Here is a 14,638-nt window from a genome sequence, read left to right on the forward strand (position 1 = left end):
TGCTTTATATGCCTGTGCCAATAGATTAGAACTGCATGCATTTTTTTCTATGCTGACTGCACAGACTTGCCTTTACACATCACTTACCTATCTTTAATTGGGTTATATGGCTCTGGAGCAAGAATTACTCATTTGTTATTTGTTATTCTCAGGAACATTCCCACTGCTTTTCTTAAAGCTGAATTCTTTGTAAAGGAGAAGTGACTAGAAACCCCAAACTGGGTCCCAGGTCTTGCTTAACTTTGTAAGGCACACTGACATACTGACGCTGCTCCAGTTAAGGTATGGTATGAATCAGAAACTCTAACAGCCGCTGTGGAATGAGTGTGTTCACATGAAGTCATCCTGCAGTGACTATTGCAGAATAGTCAACTCCTCTTTGTAAGCAAGCCCCAAAAGAGAATTCTTGTCCCAGTGACTGTGGGACTAGATAAGAGATAATGGGCACAAGAAAGGCACCCTGCTATCAGCTAAGGATGGGCGCTGTTTGACTGGCTGCGAACAACGAAATTTGTGCTGCTCAAGGCCATGCAGGACTGTCTCGGGGGCGTCCTTCCTTGCAGGCTGATTCCAGGAATGTGGCACTTTTGGAATGGTTTGTTTTGGGACTTTCCGCTTTGACACCTGTGATTGCTGAGACTGGCCTATCATAGCAAACCCCAAACCCTCTGCTCCTCTCCATGGGCGTTTTCCTCTCTTAGCAACTCCAGTGTCTTCACCTGATACTGAAAGAAGATGGAAGAAATTGAATGTTTCCCTTGGCAAGATGTGTGGATGGAATTGATCTGTTTTCAATCTGATATCTACCAAACCAACTAAGTACAATCACCTCAGCTGCTAACAGGTTGGAGAACAACAATCTACTTGTTGTACTGAAAGCAGGAAGATCTGGAATGGGGTTTTGTAACTTTTTTGATACGACTCTGTGTTACAATTTTTATATTTATTATCTGCATCTTACTCAAAATAAGAATGTTTATGTTAAAATAAACATTTTTACTCTGAAATACTGGAATGAGCCTGCCCAGCTTCTTCCTATCTCAGCTCAGCCCCTTTGAAGAGAATCAACTCATGGATTTTAAAGTCAGAAGGACCAGTCTGAACCTCAGAGGATGCGCACAGAGCAATCGCTGCAATTCATTCTGAAACCAGTGCCCTGATGAATGGATCTTTTTCTTATGTGCTATGGGAACTCTGCCTATATAAATGTCTGATAAACTGTTCCAATGTTTTATAACCTTGTCTTGTACCTTATGGCAGCCCAGAATTTCCCACTTATGCCTCTTGTACAGCCACAGTGGAAGAAACCCTTCATGTATGTGACTGCGTATGTTGAATAGGAGAACAAGAAGGTTTGGTGTTAACTTTTATACCATCTGTTCTCAAAACAGCTCTATTACAGCTGTCTTTCAGAGTGGAGAGCACGCACAGCAGAAGTCCATAGGGACACTTGGCTAGGGACTGATAGGCAGGAGGGATCCAGCCTGGCTGACCCCCACCCATTACACCATAGGGAACTCTCAGCAGCCATGTGAGACCATTTCTTAGTGTCCAGGCTAAGACACTAAGATGTCAAGGACAAGAAATCTGGCTGTTCTTTCTGAAAGTTCAGTGCCATTTAGCACCTCTAATCTGGCTTGGAAAAATGCATAAATACCTACAATAAATACATTTTGAAAAGTGTTGTTTTCAGGGTCAATTTCAGATGTTGCCATCAGTGTCTACTGTGCTTAAGCATTGCCCCAGACTTCCTTGGAGTTGCCATCCCTAGCATATGCTAGGTAGTATGAGCATTAGGATAGAAGCCACCACAATAAAGCATCGTGGTACCTGCATGCAGATAATTCTGCATGGATAACAGAGGAGCTGCTAAGCTTGAGCCACCACTCACGTTACTTTGCTCATCCTTGGAAAGCACACACTGACAATAGTAGTACAACTGCCCACCAAGAATAGACCCAAAAGAGCAAAGGTTGCGGAGTGAGATCCCCACTGGGAGAAAAAAAAAATAGAAATGTATTGCTCTTCAAGTACAAGCAATTCTGTTAGAGTCTTTCAAACACGGCTGTTCCAGGCTGCAAGGAGTCTAGCTGCAGGGGACGCTTTCTGAACTGCCCTGTAATATTATCAGCTGCTTTCAGTGCACAGCTCCTGTCTGGAATAATTTAATGTGGTACATTCAATCAAACAGAAATTGTATGTCAGCCACATGATCTGAATTAGTCCAGTGCAGGAAATAACATTTTGCAGGCAAATTTGTTGCCTTCTTTCACTGGAGCCCTTTAGTGCTTTGCTGTAGTTCTTGATGAATAGCTGCTTCATGGAGGAAATATGGTTATTATGGCAAACTTTCTTCACAATGTTTAAACATTTAATTTTCAGCAAGACTGAAGAAATCTAAGCTCTCAAGGAACCTTTAGCTTTAGCAGATTATTGTTGGGCTTTGTCTTTTTAATTGGATCAGAATTGGCCAAGTAAAGGAACATTTGCAGGAATTGGTGGGAAGGAACGAGCAATTTCTCTGGTGAGCCAGCCAGGCCAGCCTTCTCAAGGATGGACTTTGTTCTGGTGCCCAGTTGGTATTAGCTGAAATTTGGTTGCTATTTGGAGAAATATTTAAGAGAAATAAAACAAAATAAAACAAAACCTTGCAAAATAAATAGACTTCCTGAGTTCCACATTAGGCACACAAGCTCATCAGCTGATTTTGGATAGTATGACTTGTGTACATGCCTTTCTCTGCACCATCAAGTTTGAAAACTTTCCTGTGGCATTGTGGCAGGATTTTGTCTTCTGAACCAGAAAGCCATGCAGAAATTCCTCATTACTGAGGCTGATGCTGCATTATATGCAGCTTTTTTTTTCTTTTTCTTTTTTTTTCTTTTTTTTTTAAAAAAAGTACATGCTCTTTCCTGCCTGGTAAGGATATAAGAAAAACAATTCATAGTTTTCCAGGTAAATAACGCTATTGGTAGTTATGCGTTAAATCCCATATTATAATCACTGATAGTCCTCCCACTGTTTGTCATTGTGCCCTTGACCTGATGTGGTGTGACAAACACTGGAAGGATCCTTCATGAGCAGTGCATCTGCAGAACTTTACCTGTTATTTAAGTTGATCCTCCTATAAACCTCTCCTGCTCTCTCTGTATGCAAAATCAGAGTGGTTCTTTCTCCAAGCTCAACAGGAGCATGTTCACGTACAAGGAGTGAAAGCAGAGAAATTCAGAGCTGTGGCAATCCAGTTTATAAATTAGGTAAGCCCATGGAGGTGGACACAATGCGTTTATTAGTCTGCAACTAAGGGAAGGCAATGAAGTTTTCTCTGCACACCCCCAGACTCCTCAGGCTGCTCATCGGCCTCATGAGAGAAGCTGAGCATTACAAGGCTTCACTGTGATCCTGAATCTGTGGATGAGCAATTTGTTTTTCCCTTAAACTTCCTGTGACTTTGGCTGAGTGCTTTTAAAGGGAAAAATTGAAAGAAGATTTATTGGTTTCTACAGCCTGCAGTTTACAAATGTACTCCATGTTCATCCACTTCTCCCACAACAAACTGACGTGCCATAATACAAGAAGCACTTTTAATCATTACTTAATAAAGTGGAACAGAAATGGACTAACAATATAGCAGGGACTAAAGACATTTCCAGTGCTCCAATACACAGGACAGGGTTTGGCCATCAGCCTGTAGGCACAAGAGCCGTTACAGCTTCGTACTGCGCTGGCCGGTTACAATATATGCTGATGTTTATGTCTGGCAGCACAGATGCTACTTGTAGTACCACGCTTTTGCTCCATGACAGATGAGAAGCAAATCCATGGATTCCAGTGCTTGCACTTCCAAGTAGTTAAGGCTTGCTCTTAATTGGGGAAAGGAAGCCAAAGGAAATCATGTGCATTGGAGTCAAATACCATTTTTAGGAGTGGGAACTGCATGAGTAGTTCAACAGTGATTAAAATAGCCAGGGACCAAGGCACCCTAATGATTAATGGTCTCTTTCTGTGAGCTGAGGACATGTCCTACAGAATCTGGCCCTCCTCAGAGATATTCACAAAGTACAGTTTGGCTGAGCACGTTTTAAAGGCATGAGCAAGAATTGGTTGGTTAGTTCTTATTTTCCTTTATGTTGTGGATCATCTATGTCATGTGGCTTGAATTATTAGCTCCTATTTCTGAAGTGTGTGGTACATACAAGTAACTCTAAACCAACCTGAACCAGGGCAGGCATTGGGAGCACAGCCTGAAGACATTACAGTGGGTACTGAGTGGGTACTGCACGCTAAGCTGCAGTTGGAACAAGACCTAAACAATTATTTTAAAGTCACTTTTTTTTTTTTTCTGACTCTGCTTGTTCACCTTTTGTGACTGTGCTACATCCTAAAGCCCTGCACAACCCCCTGCCCAGGTACTAGCTGCGCCATTGTGGATTTCCTTAGCAGGACCCAGGCAATATCCTGATGAAGAATCCAGCAGGATACATAGAGGTGACAACAGAGGCCCGAACCCTACCATATCCCCATTATGGCAGAGCTGGGCACCTCAGGACTGGCTCAGCCAGGCCTCAGAGGAACACACCCCATTTGTTATGCCCCAGCAGCCCTCAGCATGGTAAAGCTGGCCACGGGCGCACGGAAGCAAGGCCGTACCTCTGGCCGCCTGCTTGTTTGCAGGCAGGGCCCTCGTACAGCTGCCGCGTCTCAGGGCTGTGATGTGCCCCTGGCAAACCTGGGGCTGCCCCAAGCACCCCACCTTCCCTGGCCTCTCGCTGCCATGAGGCCGGGGCCTCCCAGCTGCACCCCTCGCATGGCTTATCCCAGGGGGCTGGAGAAGCCGCAGCAGGGCTGGGAAGGCAAAGCCTTTTGGCTGCCCCTGTTCTCTCTGCTGGGAGCCCTGTGTCCGTGGGCACAGCTGGAGGGGTGACAGCTCCCACAGCCCAGCAGGGGGCTGCAGCAAATGTGGGGCCAAGCCCCAGGACCCTCTCACTTCAGCAGTACCTGAGTGGGGCTCGGTGTGGCACGGAGGGTGCTGGGGGAGGCTGAAAGGCAGGAGGCGAGCTGGGGGCTGCGTCGCGCTCCACCCCCGCTCGCTGTGTGGCAAGGAGCACGGGGCTTAACCTCTGCGCGCCTCCCACCCCAGCTGAACCAGAGATAGGAACCTCTGTCTGTCTCAGTGGGTTTCTGCGGTACTTAATTGATTTGTGCTGCTAAACAGCCTCGTAATAAATGAGTACAAGGTGTTAAAGAAGGATGAGCTAGTGGGAAAGATCCAGCTGAAACAAAGCTTAGATAGAAAACATGTGCATGCCGAGGCAGAGTGCACCCTCTCCCCATTCCCACCCCTGGCCCCGCACAGGGTGATTAATGCTTTACAGAAACACTGGCTTGTTTTCAGGCCTCTGTCGTGTCCTTGAGCATCTCTGCGGCCTGACCATCCAGTGGGGTTTGCTGCTGCCGGAAGGAGGCCAACCAAGAAGCTGAGTGTCCCCAGTTCATGTACTTGCCCTTGTCCAGCGTTGTGCTGACACCACCAATTCGCCCAGTAAGGATGGCTTTTCCTGCTCAGAAACAACAAGGCAACACTACAAGAAAACTTTAGTGTAAAGTGAGAAACTTCTGGGAATTCCTCATTATTTTTTTCTTTCCGGCTGCAGAGTAGGGCGAAAACTATCAGCTATAAAAATATTACAGTTTATGCTGTTAAACAAATCATCATTTGTCAACAGGTAGCTGAATTATATCCAATTCCACTTACAGAGCCAAAACTGATTTTTTTTCCCAATACTATCATATAGTAACAGCTGGCAGAAAACTGGCAACCGAGGCTGTGCTGGGCTGATAAATAAACCAATGAGCCTCGGCACAGAAGACATAGTATCTCATGGAGGGACTGCAGCTCATGCTGGAATGTGTTGAACAAATGCTTGTTAACAATCTATGCACAGGCGGAGAATTGCTTGATGAAAAGGTACTAGAAAAATGTTATTTAAATAAGACACAGATTTCCTAGGGTTATCAAAAGAGCAAGCCAGGTTTTAGGTCTCAGAATACAAAACCATAGCAGCAAACCAGCAAACGTTAGAATTTCTTGTTCGTTGAAACCGAGAGTCTGGTAATAATGAGTGAAATGTCCCAACCAGTTCTAAGATACAGAAAGGCAAGCCAGAAAACCAACAGAGAGAAATATTTTTATATTTGTTTCACAGTTCCCAAATTCTGCTGGAGAATTTTCCACTCTTCCAGATGTTTTCTGAGGCAGAGAGAGACATATTCTGACTTCAGATGCTGCGTTGCCTCTAAACTGATCAAACTACCCTTTACCACATGGGAGAAAGAAGGGCAACAAGTGAAAATGACCCATCAGGAGATATTGCTTCAGGCTGGAGCTCAGTGCCTTGTACAGCCAGCATATTAATGCCCTGGGTTCTGTACTTAACACCACTCTGGTTTTGTCTCTGCTTTGCAGGCATTTTATTTTTATCATGGGTAAGAACAGGAATGTGTGCGTCTCTGTGAGAGAATGAGCATAGGGCTGCAAGCTACATCTCAGTGCAAATAATATTTTGGCAGGAAACCTGCAGGAGATTAAATTAGGGGCCTAAAGACTGAATATTAAAACATTTCAAAGTTTGAGTTCCTTTAAATAAGCAGCTACAAAACAAAGAAGCAGTCTGACAAAATTAGCAGGTCCAAAGTGCTAAAGGAATCCACTACGGGTTGTTTGCTTATTGATGCAGATTTAGGAGGACTTTTAAAATTATTTGTATTGGTAGCTGTATATGTCAACATGCTATTTCCTCAATGCATTTTGAGTCCAGATTAGCTAAAGTTTTAAGTGTTGGCAGACTTGCTACAATAGAAGGGAAATGCCAATGGAATAACTTTAAACATGATCCAATCCCTGATGATTCATTGGATGTGTTAAAATTTCCTTTGAGACCATGTAAGTAATGCAGGGACTGGAGTGCAGAGTGCCTGTGACTCAGCTCTCTGCAAGGCAAAGGGAGGATGTCAGAATTACTCACTGGGACAGGAGGAATCTCATTTATCTATTTATAGGCAAGGCTGAGATGAGCTTGTACCATTAAAGAGCTGAGTTTGCCAGTTCCCATTCGGGGAGGAAGAGGGAAGGCCCCCACTTTAGTCACTGAAATAAAAAGCTTCGGTGTTGGCCTCCTTTTTTCCCCCCCATTTCCAGCCTTGCTCTCACATAAGTAGTGTGGGGCTCGCAGCCTAGCCCTGTACTGAGAGCAGGGCAGCCCTGAGAACCCCTGGCCCTGGCCGCTGTCAGTGGCTGTCGCTCCCAGCCCTCCTGAGGGGCCCAGGCATCGCGGCTCAGTGCCCCGAGGTCGGGGGAGCCATACGGGCATTACTGTGGCATGTGTCCCTCAACAAGTCTCATTGAAGAAGTACGCACGTTGCCAAAACTCTGTTGTCTGCATGTTTCTCTTTGAAGATGTACATTATCCCTTGCCCAGGCCTTTTGACAAAGAGGACATCAGATAAAGAGAGGACCAGGGGACAGAGCAGGGAGCTGAGCGCATCGCCTGCTTCCAGCTCCCCGGGGACAGCCACTGAGGCTGCATGGAGGCAAGGCAATGACTGCCGGTATCAGGACAGCAAATCCTGAAGATGTTCCTTCAACCATGTAGCCAGGCTTGTAAGGTGAAAGATGGTCACATTTTCAGATAAAAAGCAAGAGCTCAAACTCACAACAAACTGTTTTAGTGGCATATATCTAGCACTTCACTGCACACATTTTGGCCTAGTTTTCCTGCTAAGAAAGAGATCACTACTTGGTGGGTGCCATGCGAGTCTCAGTCACTTACCGCACTGCTCCATCACTGGGAACACATTTGTGGTGTTGGTCTGGGCTGTTCCTTCCAATTCCCTGCATTTAACTCCCATGACTGACTCCTTTCCCAAAAAGAAGTTATCTAGGAACACAGGGCTCTGGATTACTGATCCAGTCGCCCACTATTACAGTCAATTACATTATATCATGCTTTTTGGCAGGCTACTCCAGCACTTCATTTAAAATTTTCAGCCTTAATATCATTTGTTCTTGTGCCAGCATCATAATTTAGTTTAAACAATTCTCTTTTTTCTCTGATCTTTACCTATCAGATGTATTTACTGAAAACAATCCTATCTCCTCTAGTCTTTGTTTTGAGAAACAAAACAAATGAAACTCTTCTAGTCTTCTCTTGTTCTAAACCCTCTGATCATCCTCAATGCCCTTCTCTGTACCTGCTAATCTTCCCTGAACATGAGTGAACCTGTATCTTCTAGGATTGTGTTTGCCTTTCCATATCAGATTGGTGGTTCACAGTTCTCCCTGGGAGCAAGTAATTCACTGTGTTTTTTTTCCACCACCCTACTTTTGTCATTTTCAAGTGAGTAATGCGATATTCTAGTTATTAATTTCTAATTGCATATCTTTATACTTTCTCTATTGTATTTCAGATAAATTCTGTCATTCAGTTATTGCTGACTGATGTTCTGATCCTCCTTTGTATTAAGAAAGCCTGTGTCCTCAGCAGATTTCTTTACTACATTCCTACTGCTGTGCCAGCGTCATTAACGAAACAAGTAAGGCTGAGCTCAACACTGACCTTTGAGGAGTTCCACTTATTAACTGCCTCTGTCCGGCATTTCCCCTCTCAGAGCTTTAGCAGTTTTGTGTTCACCATCCACACTAATCCCCATCTTCTCAACTTCAACTAGTAATTTCCCCTGTGGTATAATATCAGATTCTTCACTCAAGTCTGGATAGAGTAAATCACCTGTATTTCATTTGTCTAAAAAAAAAAGCAGTCATCAAAGAGAAGTATCAGGTTAAGCTGAACTCATTTAATGTGCCAGTTCTTTCCAAATCCTGGGATGGAAATCTGCCAGTGCACCTTCATCTGAGCACACTGAATTCTTTAAGGTTTTCCTTCCATCTTACATGTGACAATTTTCATTCCCTTATGTATGTTCCCACTAGAAATCCTGTCTTTGCCCCGCTGCTCAGTATGATCATCTCTACTGCAAATGTAGGCAAAGTGTTTTTAATTCATTTTTAGACCATGTGCAGACTGGTCTAATCTCAACCCCATTCTCACTACTACATAATGACCACATTTCTCCTCTTTTTATTTCTCTAGCTGAAACCTTGTGCCATCTGTTCTAATTTCCTTTTCAAAGTCTAGTTCACAATTTTACTTCTGACATTTTTCAGTCTACCCCTTTATTTCCTGACCTCAGCAAATTAAAATCGGATGACTGAGGCAAATACTGCCTCCAGTCTTCTGCTCCGCCACTCTTCTCTGATGCCGCCCTTGTGGCACCGACAGAGTAACTCCTAAAGCAGGTCCTGAACTGCCGGACTGAGCGTGTCCATGGAACAGCGGCTGCTCAGGACCTGCTGGGTAAGCTGCTTAGTCAGCCCCATGACAGGAGTGATGGGCTCCATCAAAGAGCAAAGCAGATGGTCGTTCCCTGTAGTGGTTCCCCTCCAGACATCTGATTTTAGTCCCTGGCTGCATGCGAACCGAATACCCTCTTGCCAATCAGACCTTCTGCCCGTTCCCTGCCTGCTGTCAGTTAACTCCCCCCGTGTGTTTGGGGCTGGTTATTTATCCCACTGGTTTTGGAGTGTTTCCCTTCAGGGTTTGTCCTGCGTGTTTCAGCTAGTTTTGGAATCCAGTTTCACATTCAACTCATACGCTATTCAGTGCAGTTGATTCCACTAATTAGTTCCCTTAATTTCCCAACATTTGCCCTTTTTGAGATGAGTATGTTTTGGTGTGTGACTACAGACGGTGCTGAAAATTCAGCCCTAATGAGGTGCCTGTAAAAGCTCCTGTTTCTTAACCAGTCTTCAGAGGCTTTGGCTGACTCACAACTTGGTGCTTTAGAGACAGAAAAAGAACTGCACTTCCCTTTGTGTGCGAGAGAGACTCTGTATCACCTTAACACTTCTCAATATTAACTGGGGTTTTCGTTCTACAACAGCTGAGACATAAAGAGCCTAAAGGTCACATTTCAAAAGGTACTGCACTCAGTGAAGATTTAGTTAAGTCCCTAAAGTAAAGTCTAAAGCTCCCTAACCCCACTGAGATCACTGCAGCAGTTTAACTTTGCTTACCGGAAAACAAGGTGTCTGCGCCAAGCTGCTTGCTTTGAATTCTGTCTGGTTCCTGCAGACAGCAAAGCGCATCCACACTGCCGGGCGCCCTGTCCCGGACATGCAGCCAAGGCAGGTAGCAAAGGCCTAGCTTGGGCTGCTGGTACGAGTCTGACACAAGAAGAGAGGAGCCCTGTCCGCAAGACACTTTTGAAGAATGCAAAGCATTTAAAATCCTGGCCTTACTGCCACATAGGGCATTGAAAGGGGGATCTGAACTTTAGTAGTCGCCTACGTAGCCACCCACTCACTTTCCCCGCTCCCTTGAGAAGCGCTCTGGGACCCTGCATGTGAACGTGTCCTCACTTTACCTGCTTCCTCAGCTGCAGAAGGCAGCAGCACTGCCCGCTTCCCGAGTCAGCCTGCAAGTGATGCAACCACAGCACTACGGCTATGTCCATCTGAGATAGATGGAAGCTGTCTTCTGCTGACAAACTGGTGCATGTTCAAACCCTGTAGAAAGAGATGAAGTGGCAAAGTTAATTTCTCTCCTTCCCTCTCCTCTCTTCCAAGGGGAGCAGAGATGTCCCTTTCCCAAGGCATGTCTGCCTGGAATGCCCCCTGCTCTGTTGGGCACCTACTGACCTGGGCAGCGTCACAGGACTTGGGGTTTTCTGAAAGAGTAACCTCCTTGTGTGAACAGGCTTATGGCTTTGGGAAACACAAAGCAGTCTTGTCTTCCAAGTGTCCAAGCCTTCTTTTCACATCTGTTTATTCCTTCACTAGCATTTATTTTTGGCCTTGAAGGAAAAACACAACTCCACATTAAAGGGATGGTGTCCAGTTAAAACCCACAGGCAGCACCACCCCTTTGCTCCCCCTTTGCAGGGGAAGGCAGCAAAGGAGCCCAAAGAAAGAAAAAAAAAAAGCAGGGTTGGAGAAAACCTATCACTTGTTGGGCACAAAACTGCTTTTACTTTCTAGTGAAAAGGCAGCAGAGCATCCTCAGAAGCACATAGCACACTGGTCAAATAGGCCAGGTCCTGCATGCCTGAGGCTTGTTTGTGTACATAATTACAAGTCCAAGGGCCACATTTCCATTTGTCCTGGAAAGCCTTTCTAGCTGGTATTATAAACGGAGCACAGGAGAGCGAAACACAGTCTATCAATGATATCAGATCAGAAAGACACCAGTTCATTCTGCTTCCGCACTGACTCCACAGCCCTTTCGGCTACTGGAGAGCCAGAACATCGTAATTTTTACACTGTGTGAACGAGCTAGGGAGGAGCTGCAGGTGATCACTGCCTCCTGAGACCAGTGCCAGCTGCACACACACTTCTCTCCTGTTCAAGGCTAGAGTTAAGGCAAACAAAAGCACTTTGGCCACCAGTGGAGAACGCTCACCTGTTTGACTTTGCAAAGGAGAAATATTCACAGAGCCAGTGCCAGCTTTGTGCCTGTCACCTCCCAGCAGAGACTTGTGACTGTGTGTGGCCTGACGCAGCTGCAGAAGGGCTGTCTAAGGGCTCACAAAGCTGATGTCCAAGGCACAAAGTTCAAGGTCAAGGTCCTGTATCAGCTGTGTGCGTGGTCAAGACCTGCATTCCTTTGGGGAGAGGCAGAGGAGGAGCGCAGACTGCCTCATGAGCTCTTTGGACTGTATCTGCAAGAGGAAATAAGCTCACTTTGGCAATGTCTGTTTTGGACCACCCAGCAGCACTCAGCACCCAACCTCAGGTAGCTGCGCTCCCTTCCCGTAGCACAGTGACTGAGCCGGGCACCTGATAACAGACTTAATGCAGTCTGCTCCTGGACCTATGTGACAGTGACCACAACCCTGTCTGTTTTCACTGAAATCAATGGGACTCTGCCCACAGGCCTGACTCATCTCTCTCTTACATCAATACCTTATCTTTTACGTCCTTTTGCTTCTATGAAATTGCAGCTTGTCAGGCTCTGGATGTTTGTAAGGGCATGGCTAGGCCAAAAGAAATGGGGGTAGCAACCCTTGGACATGGTAGAGATTGAAACCTTTGGAAAGACTGGGCCTGTCTCACATGCTTAGCAAGTTAGCAGAATATTAATGATGCATCACTCAGAGTAAATGCTTCTGGATGCTTGGCTGACTTTGGCAAGGGGCACTTTGAGAAGGATAAAACTGCATTTTCATGGCTGAGAGTCTTCCTCCAGTAATAAGATGTGCCCCCTGGGATGCCGGTAACATATCGGTGTTGTCTTCAGAGAGTATGTAGGGGCTAGGGTCTTACATTGCTAAACTGTATAAACAAATGCTTACCGCTGAATATCACGTTAGTCCAGACAAAGGATTTACATACACAGAGACAGCCACAGGTGGGCTGTCCTCCAATTAGCCCATGAATCTAGAAAAAAAAAAAAAAGTTTTGTATTCTTTCCTTTGTGTATAAAACATAATTAAAATAGTTACAAAAACAGATGCATTGTATCAGTAACTGACACATTAAGAATTTTGTCACGGTTGCTCAGGAACTCACAGCCTCCTTGCAATACCGATAATGATTATTTATAACCTACTATGCAAGGAAATTAATCCAGAAAAACTGACTGATTATAAGGTAATACAGTCACCCCAAGGGAGAAATCTAGTGCAAGGTGCCGGCAGCCACGGTATCACACCATTTTCTTGTCTTGTATTATAAACTTTATTGTACGTAGTGTTCTTGTATTTTGAACAGAATGTCTCAGTTCCTCTGCAAGAAATACCCATTGTATTCCTGCTGAATTTCATTGAATTTACCCCTGATTTATACTAAAGATCAGAGGCAGATCCATGCTACTGCTTTATCTATAAATCCCTTAGCAGCCTATTCACAAGGATGTGCAGCTTCGCAAAAGAGTGAGTTGAGAGAACGAGCTGGGTGGCAGAGTGCCTATTAGTTCTGAAGGTATTACCATAGCATCTGGAGAAGCTACATGCAGTACTAACACAAGGTACAAGGAAGTCTCAGCCCTTGAAAAGAGCTAACAAAGAAGATTCACAGAAAGTGGGAGGTAGAAGAGCTCCATGGAAAAGAGAAGTGGCTGTACCATGTCACATTGCAGGAAACTGAGAGGCAGGAGCAGGGCCCTTGTCTCTCAGCACCCTCCAGCTTCAGGCTGCCTTTTGGTCCTTTCTATTTCTGTATGTGGACCTCACCATCTTTAACTAGAAGCTCAACCCAGAAAAAGAAAATCTTTTTTTTTTTTTCTTATTTGTCAAGAGAACCAGCTTTCTGCTAGTTGTGAAAACAAATTCTTTCCTGTGATTAATACCTGTCTCCTGTGCTAAAGACATCAATCTCTGCATGGATCAGATCCTTATAAAGCTAAGCTCTCTTCTAAGAATAAAAAGGTTTTCTTTTTCTTTTCTTTCTTTTTTTTTTCTGCTAACATCCCTCCTCACAATTGTCCTTGTTTAGCCCTATGATAGTTTTATGATGCAGTCCCAACATAACTCACAGTACATCTGCATGGGCTACCTGGGCCAGCCCTGTTTTCCCTTACAGTGAGGAAACTTTTCCAATATGCTGAGAAGAACTGGATTTTTACCACCACAGATGAGTTCACAACTGGTCCAACTCCACTAATATTCTCTTTATAAAGTCAGAATATAGTAGTCTGGTTTTAACAAAAAAGAAATCAAGACTAAATGCAATGTATTTTGAAGGAGGGAATATTCCTAGCAGCAGCTGGAAGGGAAGTGGAATTCATAAATGTCTCTTTCATCTTTATCAGGTTGCTATTCAGTGCAGTTACATTTATTAATAACAACATCCCTTAAACCACATTGTGAAAATCCATTAGCAAGAAATGCTTTAAAACGTACAACAGGCTGTAACAGATGATTTATCGAAGGCTGAAACAATTAAATACTACAAGCAGAGTGGGCATTTTTATAGGCTGCTGAGCTTGCCAGAGTATCCTTACGACATATTCAGAAGTGGACTGTTTGTGTTGTGCAACTCAAACTTTTTCTTGAATACAGTAATCTACATTTCCAAGAGGTAATGGAAACTAAAAGCATTCTTTGACCTTTTTCTTCATCTCACTTCCATACATACCTGCCCCTGGAAATGCTGACGGCCACTTCAAAGTTGTCCTCTGTGGCATTTGCTACACCGGGAGGTCCTAGAGTGCTGCTGTCTGCATCACGCACAGGGAGAGCTCCCCTGGGAGAGCGCTCACTGCTTGCAGGGGAAATGCACTCTGACTGCTCTGTAACAAACCCTAACAAGAAGAACCCTTTAAGAGGTTGTTTAACTATCCCCATGAGAGTCAAACTTAGCAGGACTGACCTGGAGGCGATCACCGTATCGTTCTTTCTTTTCCAACACATCCTGCGTTTGCCCTGGAAGTTGACGTGTTCCCCTCCCATTTTCTTACTTAGGTTTTTAAAACCCACTGTTTAAGTGTCAGCCACCAGCGAGTAATCGCTGTGAAAGTGCTAGATAGCGAGACTAAATTCAGATGAGGGATTTTGTCATTATCTTCATGGACAAAACTGCCAG

The 14,638-nt window shown here is 44.6% G+C and overlaps 1 long non-coding RNA gene across 13 annotated transcripts in view; it reads right to left on the reverse strand.

Annotated features, from left to right (window-relative positions):
* Nucleotides 1-2,658: 2,658 nt before the first annotated feature.
* Nucleotides 2,659-14,638, reverse strand: part of LOC126913529 (uncharacterized) — a 143,813-nt gene continuing 131,833 nt past the window's right edge. For 3 of the 13 annotated variants that reach the window (XR_007708999.1, XR_007709000.1, XR_007709001.1), the window contains exons 6-11: nt 12,409-12,493; nt 11,517-11,775; nt 10,757-10,911; nt 8,616-10,624; nt 7,830-7,937; nt 2,897-5,558 (exon numbers count right to left, since the gene is read on the reverse strand). This is a non-coding gene — a long non-coding RNA (uncharacterized LOC126913529). Of the gene's footprint in view, nt 5,583-7,829; nt 7,938-8,615; nt 10,625-10,756; nt 10,912-11,516; nt 11,776-12,408; nt 12,494-14,638 lie in introns of all 13 variants that reach the window. The other 10 variants (XR_007709005.1, XR_007708997.1, XR_007708995.1 and 7 more) reach the window with 8 other exon arrangements.

This window comes from Cygnus atratus, chromosome 18 (genome assembly GCF_013377495.2).
Source record: "Cygnus atratus isolate AKBS03 ecotype Queensland, Australia chromosome 18, CAtr_DNAZoo_HiC_assembly, whole genome shotgun sequence".
Classification (NCBI taxonomy): domain Eukaryota; kingdom Metazoa; phylum Chordata; class Aves; order Anseriformes; family Anatidae; genus Cygnus; species Cygnus atratus.